Source organism: Podarcis melisellensis (assembly GCF_964234715.1).
Source record: "Podarcis melisellensis genome assembly, chromosome: 1".
Taxonomy (NCBI): domain Eukaryota; kingdom Metazoa; phylum Chordata; class Lepidosauria; order Squamata; family Lacertidae; genus Podarcis; species Podarcis melisellensis.
In genome coordinates this window covers 2,726,557-2,745,695 of record NC_138528.1, presented here as the reverse complement: position 1 = coordinate 2,745,695, position 19,139 = coordinate 2,726,557, and the positions used below count along the sequence as shown (strand labels likewise).

Genomic DNA, 19,139 nt, shown 5'->3' with positions numbered 1-19,139 from the left:
GAGAGCTGGACCATAAAGAAGGCTGATCGCCGAAGAATGTATGCTTTTGAATTCTGGTGCTGGAGGAGACTCTGGAGAGTCCCATGGACTGCAAGAAGATCCAACCTATCCATTCTGAGGGAAATCAGCTCTGAGTGCTCACTGGAAGGACAGATCAGGAAGCTGAGGCTCCAAGACTTTGGCCACCTCATGAGAAGAGAAGACTCCCTGGAAAAAGGCCCTGATGTTGGCAGAGATGAAGGGCACAAGGAGAAGGGGACGACAGAGGACGAGATGGTGGGACAATGTTCTCGAAGCTACCAGCATGAGTTTGGCCAAACTGCGGGAGGCAGTGGAAGACAGGAGGGTCTGGCGTGCTCTGGTCCAGGGGGTCAAGAAGAGTCGGACACAACTAAACGACTAAACAACAACAATTATGTCTCCTCTCAGTCTCCTCTTTTCCAGGCTAAACATACCCATTTCCTTCAACCATTCCTCATCAGGCTTGGTCTCCAAACCCTTGATCATCTTTGTCACCCTCCTTTGCACATGTTCCAGCTTGTCAACATCCTTCTTAAATTGTGCTGCCCAGAACCGAATGTGACAGTATCATAACAATGTTGCATAAGCTACTCGGATTTGGCTGGATGTTGGCACGAGTGAGGGCGAAGCTAGCTCACTCAGAGCAAGGGCAGGTTTCTCTGTTTGCTTTGAGTGTTTATCCTCTGCTCTGCGGTCCCCAAGGATTCCTAGAGTGCCTCACAAGAGAAGTTAATATCCCTCAGAATAAGAGACTTAATATAAAGAAAAGACATCAAAAAAAGCAAATTGAAAACACAGCAAGCTTGAAGTGCGAGAAGGAAGAGGTCAATACATCTAAAAGGCCTGAGATGATAAAAGGGCTTTCATCTGCTACATGTTTTTCCAGACTCAGTGCCAAGTCAAGCTCTCTGGGGGGAGAACGCCAGGGATGGACTGGGGACACGACTGGAAAGGAAACAGGAAAGCAAAAAGAATTTGTTAAGTTGTGGGTGAACATATCAGACGACACAGTGATTCTTCGTACAGCTCTTGTTTATTCACAGGCCCAGAAAAGAACTGGGCTGAAGGGTTCAGCCAGCCTGCTTATATAGAGCTCAACTACAACGCAACAGTAACAACTTTCTGTAACTATCCAATCACTGAATGTCACTTTTGATCCCTTATTTGCATATGTGAACCTGAGTGAAAACTATCTACAGTATCCCCCTGCTGGCCCAGGGTGAGAACTTCAGTACATAACATAATTAGACCAGGCATAGCCAAAATGGTGTCCCCAGATGTTCCTGAGCTTCAACACCCATCACTCAAGACTGCATGACTGCAACGCATTTTGTACTTGATGCAGAAACTGCAGTTAGTGCCGGTGCTGAAGCACAACTGCTGCCTTTTCTGCAAGTAACGAGTGCGCTCAGAGATCTGCACTGGTTTCGGATTTGCTACTGGACCATGTTCAAGGCGTAATCATTAGTATTTGAAGCCCTTAATGACCAGGGATCAGTTTACCTGCAAGGTCGCCTTAACCCATGTGTGGCCACTTGACCTCTTCGATCTGGGGAACTAGCACCGCTAGAGGTGTCTTGTATGTTAGGATATAGTTCGATTCCACCTTAAAAGGAGCAGGCATGACTGGTATATTACATGTCTGTTTACTTCCAGCTCTCGCTGGGAACTTCCATTTTGTATATAGCTTTTGTATTCTGGCTGTTTTCCTGGACACGGAAGCAAGCAATCATGTTTTTCCTTTGTTCTGAACTACGTTGAATAAAGTTGTAAATATGTTCTCCTGTCTGCATCTTTCGTTGTGGAGACTTACGCACTCTGCTGAAAGGGTGTGTACGGGTCTTGGAACGTATCTGAGGCTCGTGTCACTAATTGATTGATGCTGTTCCTTGGGAGACTGGTGATCGTCTGGAATCAACTGGGGGCCTGCCTGATGGCTCTGTCTCCCTGGCAGTATCCCAACAACAGGTTTAAGGCCCAGCTTCATGGCGCTTAAAGGAATCCCCATTCCGCATCTCTAAGAACTCAATCTTTTAGTGTAGCAGCATGTACACCAGGGGTCAGCAAACTTTTCAGCAGGAGGGCGGTTCACTGTCCCTCAGAACTTGTGGGGGGCCGGACTATATTTTGGAAAAAAATATGAAGAAATTCCTATGTCCCACAAATAACTCAGAGATGCATTTTAAATAAAAGCACACATTCTACTCATGTCAAAACACCAGGCAGGCCCCACAAAGAACCCAGAGATGCATTTTCAATAAAAGGACACATTCTACTCACGTAAAAACACGCTGATTCCTGGACTGTCTGTGGGCCAGATTGAGAAGGCGATTGGGCCAGATCCAGCCCCCAGGCCTTAGGTTGCCTACCCATGGTCCATACTTTGGTACTCCCCGCCTATTGACATTAGGCAGACGCAGTCATGCTGCTCTTTCTGGTGCCTGCTAAAAGCATGTTTGTATAGACAAGCCTACCCAGATATTTCAAAAGATGGTGCGAGTTTAAATCTCTTTTCAGTCTATAGTTATTTGCATAGAATCATAGAGTTGCAAGGGACCCCCAAAGGTCATCTAGTCCAACCCCCTGCACTGCAGGAATCTCAGCTAAAGCATCCAGGACAGTTGACCATCCAACCTCTGCTTAGAAACCTCCAAGGAAGGAGAGTCCACCACCTCCCAAGGGAGACCGTTCCACTGTCCACCAGCTCTTACTGTTAGAAAGTTCTTCCTGATGTTCAGTCGGAATCTCCTTTCTTGTAATTTGAAGTCCTGGGTTCGAGTCCTACCTTCCAGAGAAGGAGAAAACGAGCTTGCACCATTTTAACTTTTCCAAAGCCTTAAACATTGGCTGTTTATTTATCTTATTGATAATTTTATAGTTTTATCTTTTGGTAAACTGTTTTTAGTGTTCCCCCCTCTCTCTTTACAACCCTGTGGTGTTAAATAAATGCTGTGGAATAAATAGTTTAAAGAAACTCCTGGACTGGGAGCTGGAGTCCAGCAGTGTCTTGTGGGCGCCAAGTTGACTCCTTCTGAACTGGATGATGAAATTACATTTCCAGATTTCTTCTTTCCCCTCTGAGAGGTAAACAATGCCTTCGGTGGCGCACCATGTTCACTCGGGTATCTCCAAGCAGATGTGAATAACCGGCAGCCTGCTTGCAGGCAGATTCCTGTAATGAAAACCTAGAATTGAATTTTAACTTAATAAAGTAGATTGTTTTTAAATTGAAATGTATTTCTTCCCCTTCCCCTCTCCCTCAAGTGGGACTGTTCCAAATAGTTAATTATGTTTCATCTAAAGGGAGAAGACCTACCAATTAATTTATTTTCTGACTGTCAAATGAAAACAGGGACTACTTCTCACCAGCTTCTGAGAACAGCGTTCCAGGACATGGCCTTAACGCAGGGGAGAAAAACTTATTGAAATAAATGCGCATATGCTGCATCTTCTCTCGCGGGGGAATGTGCTCTTGTGCGCAAAGAGAGTGGGAACATGATGCGCTGAAACACCCCCTCTGCTAGGCAGCTACTAAAGATGTTCTCTTTTTCGCCTAGCTACTTTACCCAGGATTCAAAAGCCAGTGTTTCCCAAACTTGGGTCACCAGCTGTTTTTGGACTACGGAGGAGTGAAATGCTGACAGTACCTCTGGTTGCGGACGGGATCCGTTCCAGAGCTCTGGTCAGATCCCGAGGTTTCCTCAACCAGAGGGACCACTTCTGTGCACATGCGTGCGGTGGTAGACTGCTTCTACGCATGCGCGCAGGGCACGATAGAGCGCTTCTGAGCATGCACTCGCAGGAAAATCAGGGAAAATACTTCCGTGTTTGCTGCGTTCACATCCTGAATGATTCGCAACCGGAGGTGTGCGTATCCAGAGGTACCACTGTACAATACTGCCTTCCCAGAAGGAGGAAGAACTTCCTGACAGTAAGAGCTGTTCGACAGTGGAATTTGCTGCCAAGGAGTGTGGTGGAGTCTCCTTCTTTGGAGGTCTTTCAGCAGAGGCTTGACAACCATATGACAGGAGTGCTCTGATGGTGTTTCCTGCTTGGCAGGGGGTTGGACTCGATGGCGCTTGTGGTCTCTTCCAACTCTATAATTCTAGGACAAGAAACCTGACTCTGCAGTTTTGCCTGTGGGTGTCGTGGGCATACATTGGCTAGTGCCTGTGACGTCGCTGCAGTCAAGGATCACACTTCCTAACCTATGTTTTTAAAGGTTCACACAAATAGCACATCCTGAAACCATAGCTGTCAAGGTTTCCCTTTTTTAAAGGGAATTTCCCTTATTCCGAATAGGATTCCTCGCAAGAAAAGGGAAAAGTTAACAGCTATGCCTGAGACCAGTTCTTCCACCTTCCGCATTTACTTTGTTTCTCCCAGTGCCTTCCCACAGCAGGCACAACGCGGGAAGCCCCTGACCAGAATCCTGCTCAAATCTGATAGGCTGTTTTCCATCCCCTTAGAAACACAGCGTCCGTTGCATCACTGCAGGCATGGTAAGATGAATTTTTCTTTTCGGAAGCAGGATCCAGAGACTCTGGGATGCTTCTGTGCGCATCCATTCCCTTCTCTGGTGCCCAAGCAGTCTGCAGATTGAGCCTCAATTGAAGGGAGGAAAAAAAATAAGCTTCACAATCTCAATGCCCAGTGGTGATTCCCTTTCAAAATAAAATAAACACATTCATCCACAATGGCTGTTTGCCTTGTTTATGCGTCATGGAAGCTGTGCAGGGAACGGGCACCTGGAGGACCAGTGTTCAGTTTGGAAGGAAGATAAACGGTTGTAAAAAGAGACTCGCGGCCCTTCTTCCCTTCCCATTCTCTCTCTGCCACAAGAGTTGCCCGGACGGGGGTGTATCCCACCGCCTTGTCTTCATCTGTGTGAATAATCAATCTGAATGTCTCTGACAGGAACTAAAATAACAGAACAAGCCAAATAGCTGTGGTAAGAAAGCAGCCGGCGACGGAGAATTCTTTTGAAAACTTACTTCTCCTTTTCCTGCTTTGAAAGAAAAGTGCCTCTCGACTCGAACAAATTCCGTGGTGCCTACCTTCAAAAGGTTTTGCTTTTAAAGGCTCCTTCTGTTGACTGACAGGCCAGTAAAGGCTCCCACCAGGCCCCAAACGGTCCGTGAAAATGGAACCCGGATTAGCCAATGCCATGGAGGCACATCAAGGACTCTTGGCCATGAGAACTCAGAGGAGACTTCTTGGTTAGAGACAGGAGACAGAAAGCTGCCTTGGACTGTCTTTGTGGAAAAGGTCACTGTAACATCAATCAGCTCTTGGGTTTGGGAAAATAAACTGGTTTATAGCAGAGTTAAAAGTGTATGTGTGTGTGTGGGGGAGCTTGGAAGCTGGAGCCACCCTGCCCCACCAGCAATCATTCTGCCTCATTCATACACTATGCAAGTTGCTTAAAAGAGTGGAACAAAACACACAGAGGTCCCATTGGTTAAAGGGCAGAAAAGGTTTCTTTACTTACATACCCTTCAACATTTCTTCGATGAAGAGAGCGACGTCTTATTTCGTAATAATAAAGATTTTATTATTTATACCCCGCTCCACTGGCTGGGTTGCCCCAGCCACTCTGGGCGGCTCCCAACATACAAAAAAAATGCAACAAAACATTAAACATTAGAAAGCAGATGTTTTCTAAAGGTTGTATAGATACTTACCTCCTTGGCTCTTGGGTTGTATAACTCTATGCCCTCCAACATTTCTCCAATGAAAATAGAAACGTCCTAAGGAAAAGCGGGACATTCTGGGATCAAATCAGAAAGTGGGACAGCTTCTGCAAATCTGGGACTGTTCCTGGAAAACAGGGACACTTGGAGGGGCTGTACTTGCAGTTTTTTCCTGTTTGTTTTTGGATTCTAATCCTTCATGGTGGGAGCTAGTTTCTCATGGCTGCTTCATGCAGGAGCAGGAGAAAGAGACGGAGGCAACATTGATGCCGAAATCCAGCATCGCCTGAGCTCAGTGAGTGCAGTTTTCTCCTGATTGAAGAGTGTTTGAGGAATGGGATATTCACAGGGAAACCAAAATGCTTATTTATAAAGCTATTGTACTACCAACCTTATGGTATGCTTGTGAAACATGGACCACTTATAAAAGCCATCTCCAACTCCTTGAAAGAATCCATCAATGGTGTCTCTGAAAAAATGTTCACATCACTTGGGAAGACAGGCAAACTAATGCCAGTGGACTGGAAGAAGCAAAGATCACCTAAGTCAAAGCAATGATTCTTCAACATCAACTTCATTGGACTGGTCATGCTGTGCAGATGCCTGATTATTGTCTTCCAAAGCAACTACAGTCATACCTCGGGATGAATACGCTTCAGGTTGAGCATTTTAGGGCTGCATTCCGCGGCGACCCAGAAGTAACGGAACCCGCTACTTCCAGGTTTCGCTGCTCATGCATGCGCAGATGCTCAAAATGATGTCATTTCATGGAAGCGGCAAAACGCAGCACACACAGGCGCACAGTCGCGTCTTACATTCCTTTCAGGATGTGAACGGGGCTCCAGAATGGATCCCGTTCGCATCTAGAGGTACCACTGTACTCTATTCCGAATTTAAAAATGAAAAGCGTAATGTTGGCGGTCAACAAAAGAGGTTTAAAGACTGTCTCAAGGCAAATTTTAAAAATGTAGGATAAACACCGACAATTGGGAAACACTGGCCTGCAAGCGCTCCAGTTGGAGAACAGCCTTGACCAAAGGTGTCATGGGCTTTGAAGACACTCGAACTCAGGACGCAAGGGAGAAATGTGCTAAGAGGAAGGCACACTTGGCAAATCCACACTGTGATCAACTCCCACCCGGAAACCTATGTCCCCACTGTGGAAGGATGTGTGGATCCAGCATTGGCCTCCACAGTCACTTACGGACTCATTGTTAAAACCGTGTTTATGGAAGACAATCTTACCGGGCTACGAGGGATTTGAAAGCTCTATAGGATGAGATTAAGTTTCATTTGAGAGCCAGTGTGGTGTAGTGGTTAAGAGCGGTAGTCTCGTAATCTGGGGAACTGGGTTCGCGTCTCCGCTCCTCCACCTGCAGCTGCTGGGTGACCTTGGGCCAGTCACACTTCTCTGAAGTCTCTCAGCCCCACTCACCTCACAGAGTGTTTGTTGTGGGGGAGGAAGGGAAAGGAGAATGTGAGCCGCTTTGAGACTCCTTCGGGTAGTGATAAAGCGGGATATCAAATCCAAACTCTTCATTTACGTATCACACTCCAGGTGCCCGTGTTGCTTTGAATAATTTTACACAAGGGGAAAGGGGAGGCTGAGAGTGCCCAAAGTCTCTGAGTGAGTTTGTGGGAGAGAGATCTGCTTAGAAGAAGTGGAAAGTACTTGGGTTGCCTTCTGAGTGTGAGCACTGCGACATCAGCAAGCGCATGTCTGAGTGCAGGCTACCAAGCCAGGAACAGAGGGAGGCAAAAAGTCAGTTCCTTGCCTTGCGCCTCTCTCACGCTGGGACTCCACTCGCTGAGCTCTGAAGAATGAAGTATCATAATCAGTTCCACAAAGCCGAAGGTAAACAGACGAGGAAAACAGGGATTATCCTGGGTTTATAGAACATCATCAAGTTCAAATTTGCCCAGATGATGAGTAATATAATTGGGGATTTAGTCGAATCTATCGCTAATGGCTTCTTTTATAGATAACCTTTCTCTTTAGAAATGAGATTAAGGGGAGAGGGAGGATTTGGCTCTGTTAATTAAAGTCAAAAAAGTGATTTGAGGGGCAATTGGATTGCCAAATATTACAGCGCTTAATGGGTGCATTGATCGGCCCGTAGGGTCTTGCAGTTTCTGCAAGCTTGGAAGTTCAAGAGGACGGGCGCTGGGTCCCGTGAAACCACGTGGAGAGGGCTGTGATTTACATGGCAGTTGGAAATTAAGAATAGAATAGTAGAATTGTAGAGCTGGAAGGGTCCCGAGGGTCATCTAGTCCAACCTCCTGCAATACAGGAAGCTAAAGAATCCCTGGCAGATGGCCAGCCAGCCTCCAAGGAAAGAAAGCCCACTGCCTTCCAAAGTTGTTCGAACAGAGTCAAACAGCTCTTACTGTCAGAAAGTTCTTCCTAATGTTTAGTTGCAATCCCCTTTATCTGTCCTGAATCTTCCAACATTCACCTTTGTTGCGAGGAGCAGTTCCTCTTCCAGAGGTGGGAAAAGCCACACCTTCAGTGGAGAAGAGAGGGAAGGGGTCAGCCAGGCGGGGAAAGGGCTGGAGGATGCTGCTGAGAGTCCCAGCGCCTCACCTAGCGAGGCTGGCCAGGAGGGACGCACGCCACTTCCATCGGGGTGAAATGCAAGGAGGGGAGGAGGAGGCTTGGGGTGCTGAAGTTCTTATGTTGGAGGAGAATCTGGAAGGGGCCACTCTCGGATTCTGCAAGTGACTGAGACGGACATGAACTTGGTAGATCTGCACTGTAAATAGTTCGCACACTAAAACCTGTAAAAGACAGGTCGGAGTCCTGCCTGGTTACTCACGAGCAACCACCACCAGCATCTGACAGTGAGGCTCCTCTATCCCACCCTCCCCTGCTTCAGGCTAGAGATCAGGGTGGCTAAGGACCAATCGTGCATAATATCACATCTTTTCAGTGCCTGTGTGCAGTGCATTCCTACACTGGAAGAATGGGAGACAAATGTGATTAATAATACTAGACAACTAGTCTAGTATTATATAATGAGATGAAAAACATGTTGAAGTATACATTTGTTAAAAAACCAGAAGCCCTACTTTTAGGCATTACAGGAAAGGAAATAAGAAGGAAGGATTACAAACTTTTTCAATACGCAGTTACAGCAGCAAGAATTCTACTGGCCCAGAAGTGGAAACAAGAGGAAATACCGACGAAAGAGGAATGGAGGATGAAACTAACAGATTATGCAGAACTGGACAAGTTAACAGGGAAAGTTAGATATCTTTGAGACCAAAAGTTCATCGAGGACTGGGGGAAATTTGTGGAATATCTGAAAAACACATGTGAAGTACAAACAACGCTAGTGGGGTTTAAAGAAGCACTGTAAAAACTGAGGTATATTGTTAAATGAAAAATGGATGGTTGGAGGGGGGACTAATGGCAATAGAGAACAGAAGAAATGCGTAAGCAAGAGTTAAATATGGATGATTGTCAGAGAAGTTGAAGGAAGTCCAAAAGTATGGAATTTGTGAAAATTTGGATTAAAACTGTATATTTATGCTAAAAAATCAATAAAAAGTATTATAAAAAAATAATACTAGACAACTCTGCATATTCCATGCAAATATTCCCATGGGCAGTGGGTTTTTTAAGAAACTGGTTTGCATACAGAAGATCAGCATCAGATATTCTGCTTACTAGCTCACCTGTAAAATCAGTTAGATGGACAGCATTAAAAATAGAACCTTCTCTGCAGTAAGTCCCCACATACAGACCCACAAGACCCACAGACATGGGAAATGTGGTTGTCCTCATCGGTTCTGGCTTTAAAATGGGTTTGGAAGACCCATTGGCTTCAAAGTGCTTTTAGTTCAGATGCCTTTTAATTAAGAACACAGGCTGGTTTGGGATTATGAGTGCCTATTTTACTGCAGGTTTAAAACTGTTTTTTAAAGTGGTTTCATTAATTTTATGGATGGCTTGGCTGGACTTTGAGATCTCTTTAATTACTGCCTGAAATTATGGCATTTTATTTTATTATGGTCTTATATTTCAGGCCTTTTTTTGCCCTGGTGTCTGACTTGCAAATATAAACAAACAAATGAGTAGCTGCTGGATGAGACCAATGGCCCATCTAGACCAATATCCTGTTCTCAGAGCAGCCCAACAGTTGCCTGTGGGAAGCCACAGAACAGGATCTAAGCGCAAGAGCAACTCTCCCCTCCTGTGGCTTCAAGCAACTAGGATTCAGAAGCGCAGCTGCCTCTGACTGTAGAGGCAGGACATAGCATTCGATTTAGTAGCCACCCATAGCCCTCTCCTCCTCCACGAATTTGTCTAATCCTCTTTTACAGCCATCCAAGTTGGTGACCATCACTGCCTCCTGTGGCAATGAGTTCCACAGTTTAACTATAGACTGTATGTCTTCACAACAACCTTGTGAGGCAGGGCCAGGCTGAAAATGTGACTGGTGGAAAGAAGGTCACCCGAGGAACTTCAAGGCTGGGGGCTGATCCTTCCCCACAACATTTCTTCCCCTTTTATAGCTCTTCATATTTCAGGGTTGGTAATCAGGGACCACGGGAGCCACAAAACCCGAAACGCCGGTCTGCTCCAATCCCTGCCCCATAGCAAATAGAGATCCACCTGCCAGCTGATCCCTGATGACCTCTGGGCAATGCACTCGCTTTGTGCATGAGTGACAAAGGACATGGAACTGGGAACCCAGCAGAAAAAGGTATATGATTTGAAGAGCCAAAGAGATCCAGCCCAAAGCAAGAAAATTGCTCTCTTCCATTTCAATGTGCCATTCAGCTTCAAAGCATTGCATCTGAGAGCCCTAATTTCAAGAGCAGCCCAGAGAAGCTTTTCAAAGGGAGAAAATATTTCCTTTGCGCTGATGCTCCAGTGGTTTTTGTTGTTTGGGGGGTTTGTGTTTCCGCAGAGCTTTCTCTGTGCTCTGAGGAACGGCCCCGTATGACAGTCTTGTTACACAAAAGCACCCGGAGACATTGTGGCTGCCAGGGATGAGGAGGCTGAGATATACGGCTTTAATTGTGGCTTTTGTTTTCGCTCCCCACAATGGAATTAAAAGGCTGGGCCGCTTCGGTTTTACTGCAAGTCGTTTGGAAGCAAAACAGGGGCCTGCCTTTTCCTCTCCTCTGTTTGAAGGCCATTATATGTTGGAGGTTGGCCAACGATTTCCGACTCAGAGTTGCCGGAGAGATGGATTGGGCTACAGAAAAGGTGGCGCAGCAACGTCGAAATATTTGTTTCTGAAATATTTCCCCTTTCGCAAAAGGCCTTTTGTTTCCCCATGAATGGGGAAGGGGAGTTGGGGCAGCTTATAATTCTGCAGATTGCGCTGAAATTGAAGAGAGCCGTTTGGGTGATGTATGAATGACTCTAATTCTGCTTTCTGCCTCCGACCAACCCTCCGTCCAAGGAACTATTTGTGTGCGTACGGAGGGGGGGGGGCACAGATTAACTCATCTCTGGGCACATCATGGAGCTGTATGTCAGGAGACAAATGCGCTCTCTCTCTCCGATTCCTCTCGGCACGGTTGCTTTGTAAAAACAGGCCTGTGAGCAGGAATCTGAAGTCCTTACAAGGACTGATTTTATTTGGAAGCTATCCTATCCCCGACGTTCGTGATGAGCAGCGATAAACTGTTCAGGTAGCTAATAATAGAAACATTCACCGATTGTACGGTTGATAGGTGCAATCCGTCAGGCAGTGGAGAGAGTGCAGCGGTGGAGGAAATGTCTTGCATGCAGATGGTCCCAGGTTTTCATCCCCGGCTGTGGGGGAAATTCCCCTGGAAGGTTCAAATACCAAGGCTCACACCAAGTTACCAAACGGTCAAACTTTATTTTTAAAAAATTTAAAAAATGTCCAGTAGCACCTTAGAGACCCACTAAGTTTGTTCTGGGTGTAAGCTTTCGTGTGTATGCACACTTCCACAGATACACTGAAACAGAAGTCACCAGACCCTTATATATAGTGGGAGGGTGGGCTAGGGTTTTTCTCAGGAGGGGAGTAGGAGATGGGAGATTGACTCAATGGGTATGGTCAACCTGTTGACCACTGTTAATGGCTGCTTTTTACAAAATAATTTCAGAAATGGGCTTGGAAGAGAAGTTGCTGAATTACAACTTATTACTAAAATGAAATGGGAAGTGGGTAGCGCTGTGGGTTAAACCACAGAGCCTTAGGACTTGCTGATCAGAAGGTTGGCGGTTCGAATCCCCACGACGGGGTGAGCTCCCACTGCTCGGTCCCTGCTCCTGCCAACCTAGCAGTTCGAAAGCACGTCAAAGTGCAAGTAGATAAATAGGTAGCGCTCCGGCGGGAAGGTAAACGGCGTTTCCGTGCGCTGCTCTGGTTCGCCAAAAGTGGCTTAGTCATGCTGGGAACACATGACCCGGAAGCTGTACGCCAGCTCCCTCGGCCAATAAAGCGAGATGAGCTCCACAACCACAGAGTCAGCCACGACTGGACCTAACGGTCAGGGGTCCCTTTACCTTTACCTTTACTAAACTGAAAACTACGGAGAGACCTGGTCTTACTAGAGATATTGGATTCCTGTCTCATATGCTAATCATCTGCATACTATCCCATGCTTTTTCCTGTAGGACCAATTACCCATCTCCTACCACCCTTCTGAGTAATACCCCTCCCCACCCTCTCACTATATAGAAGGGTCTGGTGACTTCTGCTTCAGTGTCTCTGAAGAAGTGTGCATGCACAAAACAAACTTAGTTGGTCTGTAAGGTGCTACTGGACAATTTTTAATTTTTTTAAATTTATTTCGACTGCATCAGACCAACATGGCTACCTACATGACACTTTATTTAGTAATGTGTTACAGGACAGAGTGGCAAGAATCTGCAAGAGCATTTAAGTACATCAGAAGAGTCTGGTGGATCAGGCCAATGGCCCTCACAATCTTGTCCTCACAGTGGCCAACCAGGTGTGTGTGGAGGAAACCTGCAAGTAGGATTCGAACACAAGAGCGCTCTTCACCCCCAGTTGGTGCTCAGAAACATTGTTGCCTCCAGCTGTGGGGGCACTGCATGTTGAGGTTGTCTAATCCTCTTTTAAAGCCACCCAGCTTGGTGGCCATCACTGCCTCTTGTGGGAGGGAGTTCCATAGTTCAACTATTTCCTATACGACACACAGCATCTAGGCAAACATATGTCATCTTTTCTGTTCATCCTCAACCCAACCAACTTCCTTCTGCCTCCCTGACACTTCACTATCTCTCATAGCCTTGCCAGTTAGCTCAGTTGGTTAAAGCCTGGTGCTGCTGATGCCAAGACCACAGGTTTGATTCCCCGTATGGGTGTGTATTCCTCAACAACTTTGGCCCCCCCCCCCCAAATAAAGCTCAACCTGTTGGCAATGACAACGGGTAGATCACTGCCAGTTTTTTTTTTTAATACTGGGAGTAAGTAGTTCACAGTCTTTTGGGAGTTGGACTTGCCTGGTCTAGAGGTTCCATGGGGTCTCTTCCAAGTCTATGATTCTAACCACACTCTATGAAGTAGAACTTAAAAAGGGACCCCTGACCATTAGGTCCAGTCGTGGCCGACTCTGGGGTTGCAGCACTCATCTTGCTTTACTGGCCGAGGGAGCCGGTGTACAGCTTCCGGGTCATGACTAAGCCGTTTCTGGCGAACCAGAGCAGCGCATGGAAACGTTTTACCTTCCCGCCGGAGCAGTACCTATTTATCTACTTGCACTTTGACATGCTCTCAAAGTGCTAGGTGGGCAGGAGCAGGGACTGAGCAACAGGAGCTCACCCTGTCGCGGGGATTCGAACTGCCGACCTTCTGATCGGCAAGTCCTAGGCTCTGTGGTTTAACCCACAGCGCCACCCGTGTCCCGTCTTCACTCAATGAAGTAGAGTTTACTCAACCTTTTTCTCTACATGTGTCAGAACCCTCCTTGTACCTTATATGGACCTGTTTTCCACTTTAACATTTAGCCTTTAAATTCTGTCTCCTTGCCAGTCTTTTGGTCACATCGTATTCTTGTGTATGTGAAACTGGTCTCATTGACAATGGGCCTAACAGCAATTCCACCTCATTGCAGGTGGTGCCAAAAGGTACCCGAGTCCTGGGAAAGGTGCTTCCGGTTGGAATGGACAGTATTGGGCTAGATCAGCCTTTGCCCAGCTGGTGCCCTCCGGGTGTTTTGGACGCCCGGGGCTGATGGGAGATGTAGTCCTGGACTCTTGGAGGACACCAGGGGCTGCATTCACACAGCAGTTTCTTCCATTTCTGCTCATTTCCGCATTACATTTCTGCTTTTGCATGGCATAAATGCTACTTCTGGGGGGAAAACTAATGAAAACGGTGCAGGTTTAGCTCTTATTTCTGTGTTATTTGATTCCAGGAAAAATCTGTTGGCAGCCCCCTTAACCCAGAAAATAACAGGAGCAAAGGGGTGAAATCTGGTGTGGCAGGGATCTGGGGGGTGGGGACCAAGCAGGCATTTGAGGAAAGGGTGCAGGAGGAGCCACATTGTCCAGTGATTATAGAATCATGTAATTGTAGGGTTCGCAGGGACTATAAGGCCATGGGCGTAGCCAGGGGGAGCAGGGGACAGCTGCCCCCCTAGATCAAGTAAAACAATAGAAATACTTAACTAACTGACCAATATTGTCATTTCTGCCCTCCAACAAAAGTCCTGGCTATGCCCATGCACGGGGGTCATCTAATCCAACCCCCTGCAGTGCAGGAATCTTTTTCCGACGTGGGGCTTGACCCCGTGATAAGAATTTTGAGGTCTTAGATATATGTTAAATGTTCATAAGTGTACCAACCAAGCATGTATCTAAATCAGCAAAGGAAGACCGACCTGAAACCATTTTTGATTCCCAAACTGACCAAATATTTTCTCTGCAAGGTCAAAGGAAAATGGAAAAGTCTCCCCATTGTCTTTTTCCTTCACAAATCCTGACTTAATGGTATGTCTGTCTGTGTTTGAATAGGGTGAGCCTGTGACCTGGCACCAGGAACTAAGTATTTATCACTACAAAAGACTGGCTAGGGTCCCCAGGGTATCTAATCAAGTGAGCATTAACTGGTAACCTGTCAGATGAGATAAACAAAGCACTCAGATTTCTGCTGTAGACCACCTTTTCTGTGATGTAGGTATGATGTATCTGGGGGATGGTCTTAGGGTACACCCCTTCTGTGATGTATGTATGATGTATGGAGGGGTGGTCTTGAGCTCCAGGGCAGGGAATTTAAAATATCTATATAAGGGCAGGCACACCTTGGTTCTGGGTTCCTCCTCCCTCCTGCATGTGGTGAGTGAGGACCCTGTTGCAACAGATTAATAAAGATTAGGCTTACTAGCTGCTTTGCTTCTCAATAGTCTCTGGTTGGCCTCTGTTATTTTCTCCTACCAATAGGGAACCTACGTAAGTACTCTATATGGGCTCTTGGATACCCCATAAGGGAAAAAAGGGCAGATTTTTGTTTTCAACAAACCCATGGTCCTTAGATTAAGAATCTCATGCCCTACCGACTGAGCTATTGTGCCACACCACACCCGCTGGCATGAATAAAACTTAGCATGACATGCTGGTATATCAGTGAAAAAGCCATTGTTCCATAGCACAACAGGTTCTGCAGCGTGAAAGAAACATCGTGATCTGGGACAAAATCACTAACATTACAATCAGGACAACTAATGCAATATCTCCCATGTCTCAATGCATCCTTTGTTGGAAAAGACTCCTTCAAATGGAACAATGGAAGACTCAGAGGTTGATGGAATTGGGCAGCCCAGGGAGAGAGGGACGTCTCTGTGCAGAACTCCCTCTTTCCCTCCCATCCAATAATAATGTGCTCCCTATATTTCTCCCCAAGTTGAAGCACCATGACCAGAGGCCTTGCTGTGGGGTGTATCTTCCAGGTGTCCATCAGTCTGGGGTGCCCAACTTGTATTGACCATCTGAATGTCCCATTCCCAGAATGCTCATTTGATTGATATTTCCCCCACTGTTCATGAGCATGGAATGTTCCTCTGATATATTAAATTCCCACAGAGCAATGTTTGCAAATCCCACATAATAGACTTTTATCGCTCATACTAGAAAGTCTCTTTTCTAACCGCCACACATTTTTAATAGTCTCCAGACAGTTTCAGAAGATTAACAGGAGGTGCTATAAAAACACTCTTTATTTTTTTTAAAAAAACAATAAAAAACAGCATTCATTTTGCCAGCTTTCTGCAAGCTCCTCCACCCCAAAGTAAGACTAAGCAGATGATGTTTTATACGGCTTGCAAATAAGAAAACACATTTCTCTCTCTCTCTTTTAGCATTTCTCCAGTCTTATAATGTGGCATTGTGCTTATCTGCATTTCAATAGGGGTTTAACAAAAGCCATGACATTTAACAGGCTTGGCTGACAGTAGACTACTCCATAAAAACAGCTAGCGGGCGTATTAATAAAGATCGCATCAGGCAGGTTAACTTAATGCAGCTGTTACAAAAGAGCATCTTCAAACTCTTAACCGGAGAGCTGCATTTTATAATTATAGCAGCTCAGAACCAGTTGACGCAAAGAACTGCCCTGCCCCCAATGTGCCTGTTTGACCACTTCAGTCTGCGAAACTTGTGATTTTTTCTTCTTCCAAGTGTCACATACTGTTTGTTCCCTAATGGTGAGGAGGAATCGATTATTTAGTTTGGCTCTGCCTGAACTTTGGAACCCCCTAATCGACCTCAGCCCTGTATACCTGAAGGAGCGTCTCCACCCCCCATTGTTCAGCCCGGACACTGAGGTCCAGCTCTGAGGGCCTTCTGGTAGTTCCCTCGCTGTGAGAAGTGAGGTTACAGGGAACCAGGCTGAGGGCCTTCTCGGTGGTGGCACCCACCCTGTGGAACTCCCTCCTGTCAGATGTCAAGGAAATAAACAACTATCTGATGTTTAGAAGACATAAGAAGGCAGCCCTGTTTAGGGAAGTTTTTAATGACTGATGTTTTAATGTTTAATGTTTTAATGTATTTTTAATCTTCTGTTGGAAGCTGCCCAGAGTGGCTGGGGAAACCCAGCCAGATGGGCGGGGTATAAATAATAAATTATTATTTATAATAATTTATATAAATTATTCTAAATTATTATAATAAATTATTATTATGATTACTGCTTAATGTTAGGCAGGCACGCTCACCATGCCGTCTTGCTAAACACATGCTGACACTTGATGTCTCTCGAAGGCCTGGACAGGTGAAGGAAGATGGTGGAGAGTGGCCCGGCGGCTCCTCCCAGTGGCGTCGGTACTGCTTCTTCAGCTGGGGGTGCCGGCAAGGTCATGATGGCGGAGCAGGTGGTAGCTGGATTTCACCGTCTGCATCAGGAACAGCGAGGTCTAGCCTCAAAGGCAGCTGAGCTAGAGCTGGAGGTGAATGAGCACAAGCTGGTAATTAAAACACTCCGAGAAGTGGACCCTACTAGGAAATGTTCTGGGATGGTGGGAGGTATGTTGGTAGAACACACTGTGAAAGAAGTTCTCCCAGAAGTTCTCCCAGCCTTGGAAAATAACAAAGAGCATATCAACAAGATCATAAAGGCCTTGACCCAGCAGCTGCAGACGAAAGGGCGGGAGCTGAATGAGTTCTTGGGAAAACACAACATCCGCCTGGTGGGCAAGGACGACCAGAAGGATCCCTCCAAGGACAATGCTGAAGGGTCAGGCGGCAAGGCCAGCTCCACAGGGGTCCTTGTTTCCTAGTGTGCGCAGCAGCCGTCTCCCAAAGGACTCTTTTTACCGCCTCTCACTCTACAGTTGTGGCTCTTGACCTCAAAAGGCTTAACTTTATTATTATTTTGGTGTCATCTCTGATGATATTTTTTGGTTAAATAAAAGTTTTTGGCGTGTCACATAAAAAACACACATGCTGACACTTGCTAAAAGCCTTTTCATTTCATCAATTAGAAAATGGACTTGGATATCCCTTTGTAAGCAGTTTGAAAGAAGAAGAGTCTTTCAAAGGGATGGCTGCTCAGCACCCAACAGCTGATGGGCGCTGAAAGCTCAATTGGCTGCACTGGGGAGGTCCTGATGGAGAAGTCCTTCATGCAGCCTGTCCCTGTCAGAACAAATCAGGTGATTGGCACTGTCAGTTGCCCTTCAAAGGGGCTTAAAGGTAAAGTAAAGGTACCCCTGCCCGTACGGGCCAGTCGTGTCCGACTCTAGGGTTGTGCGCTCATCTGACTTAAGAGGCCGGGAGCCAGCACTGTCCGGAGACACTTCCGGGTCATGTGGCCAGCATGACAAAGCTGCTCTGGTGAGCCAGCACCAGCGCAGCACAAGGAAACACCGTTTACCTTCCCACTATAAAGCGGTACCTATTTATCTACTTGCACTTAGGGGTGCTTTCGACCCCGCCATGGGGATTCGAACCGCCGACCATGCAATCGGCAAGTCCTAGGCACTGAGGTTTTACCCACAGCGCCACCCGCGTCCCTCTCAAAGGGGCTTAGTGGGCCCCTATCAAGTTATCACTGAAGGCCATCAGGACCCTGGAGAGCTCTCAGCTGCCAGAACTGGCTGTGACTCACACACAGAGAACTGTTGCACAAGGTGATTAACAAGTGTGTGGTCACCTGTCAAAGACTCACCTGTCTTTGTTGGCCATCAGGTAGGAGGAGTGAAGAGGAGGAAGAATTCAGTCTACTAAGAACATAAAATAGGGTTGCCATATTCTGAAGAGCAAAAAAAGAGAGGCCACATTTGTGTGCTATATCATGTGATTGATTATATGGGGCAGGGCTTAGCTGACACCCACCCACCCATATTTTATTCAAGTTGACACCCCTGTCAGGGATACTTTAGCTGAGATTCCTGCATTTCCATGATCTATATTTCCATATAGATTCTTTCAGTGGTCCTCTAACATCCACAGCCTCAATGGATGTACTGACTGACACATTAAAAAAATATTTTGCGGGGGGCGGGGGGAGCAGCAGAAACTTTGACAGTTATTTCTGGCATTTCTAAGATAAGGGCTGTTTTGCAAAGGGCATCGTTCCAGCTTAGCTGGCGAAAAATGTGGGCCATTTGTGAAATTAATCCACGACGCATAATTGGCTTCATATATTTCCCCTTGAAATGGTAATAAATGGTAATAAAATCGGGAGCATCCTTTTGACAAGTCGCACACCCACGTGGGCTCGGGGAAAAAGAAAAAAAAAGGGTGGGTGGGGAAAAAGCCTTTTCAGGATTAAAGGTGTGCAGAAGTTACTTAGAACGGGGAAATAAAACCCGGGCAAGTATATCTGAACGTTGCATGCCTTTTGTAAGCCACGAAGGAGATAATCATTCTGCAGTGAGCTTTTCAAAGACAATCTTCCCAGTCTAAATCACTGTCCATCTAGGACGGATTTGCCAACTTATTCTGCTTAGAGAACCTGCCTGGAATGTCTGTG

General features: G+C 46.3%; 1 pseudogene across 1 annotated transcript; it reads left to right on the top strand.

The window, feature by feature from the left end:
• Positions 1-16,947: 16,947 nt before the first annotated feature.
• LOC309367170 (prefoldin subunit 2 pseudogene) lies at positions 16,948-17,569 on the top strand (annotated as a pseudogene). Its single transcript has one exon. The product of its transcript is annotated as a prefoldin subunit 2 pseudogene (transcript).
• The last annotated feature ends 1,570 nt before the right edge of the window (positions 17,570-19,139 follow it).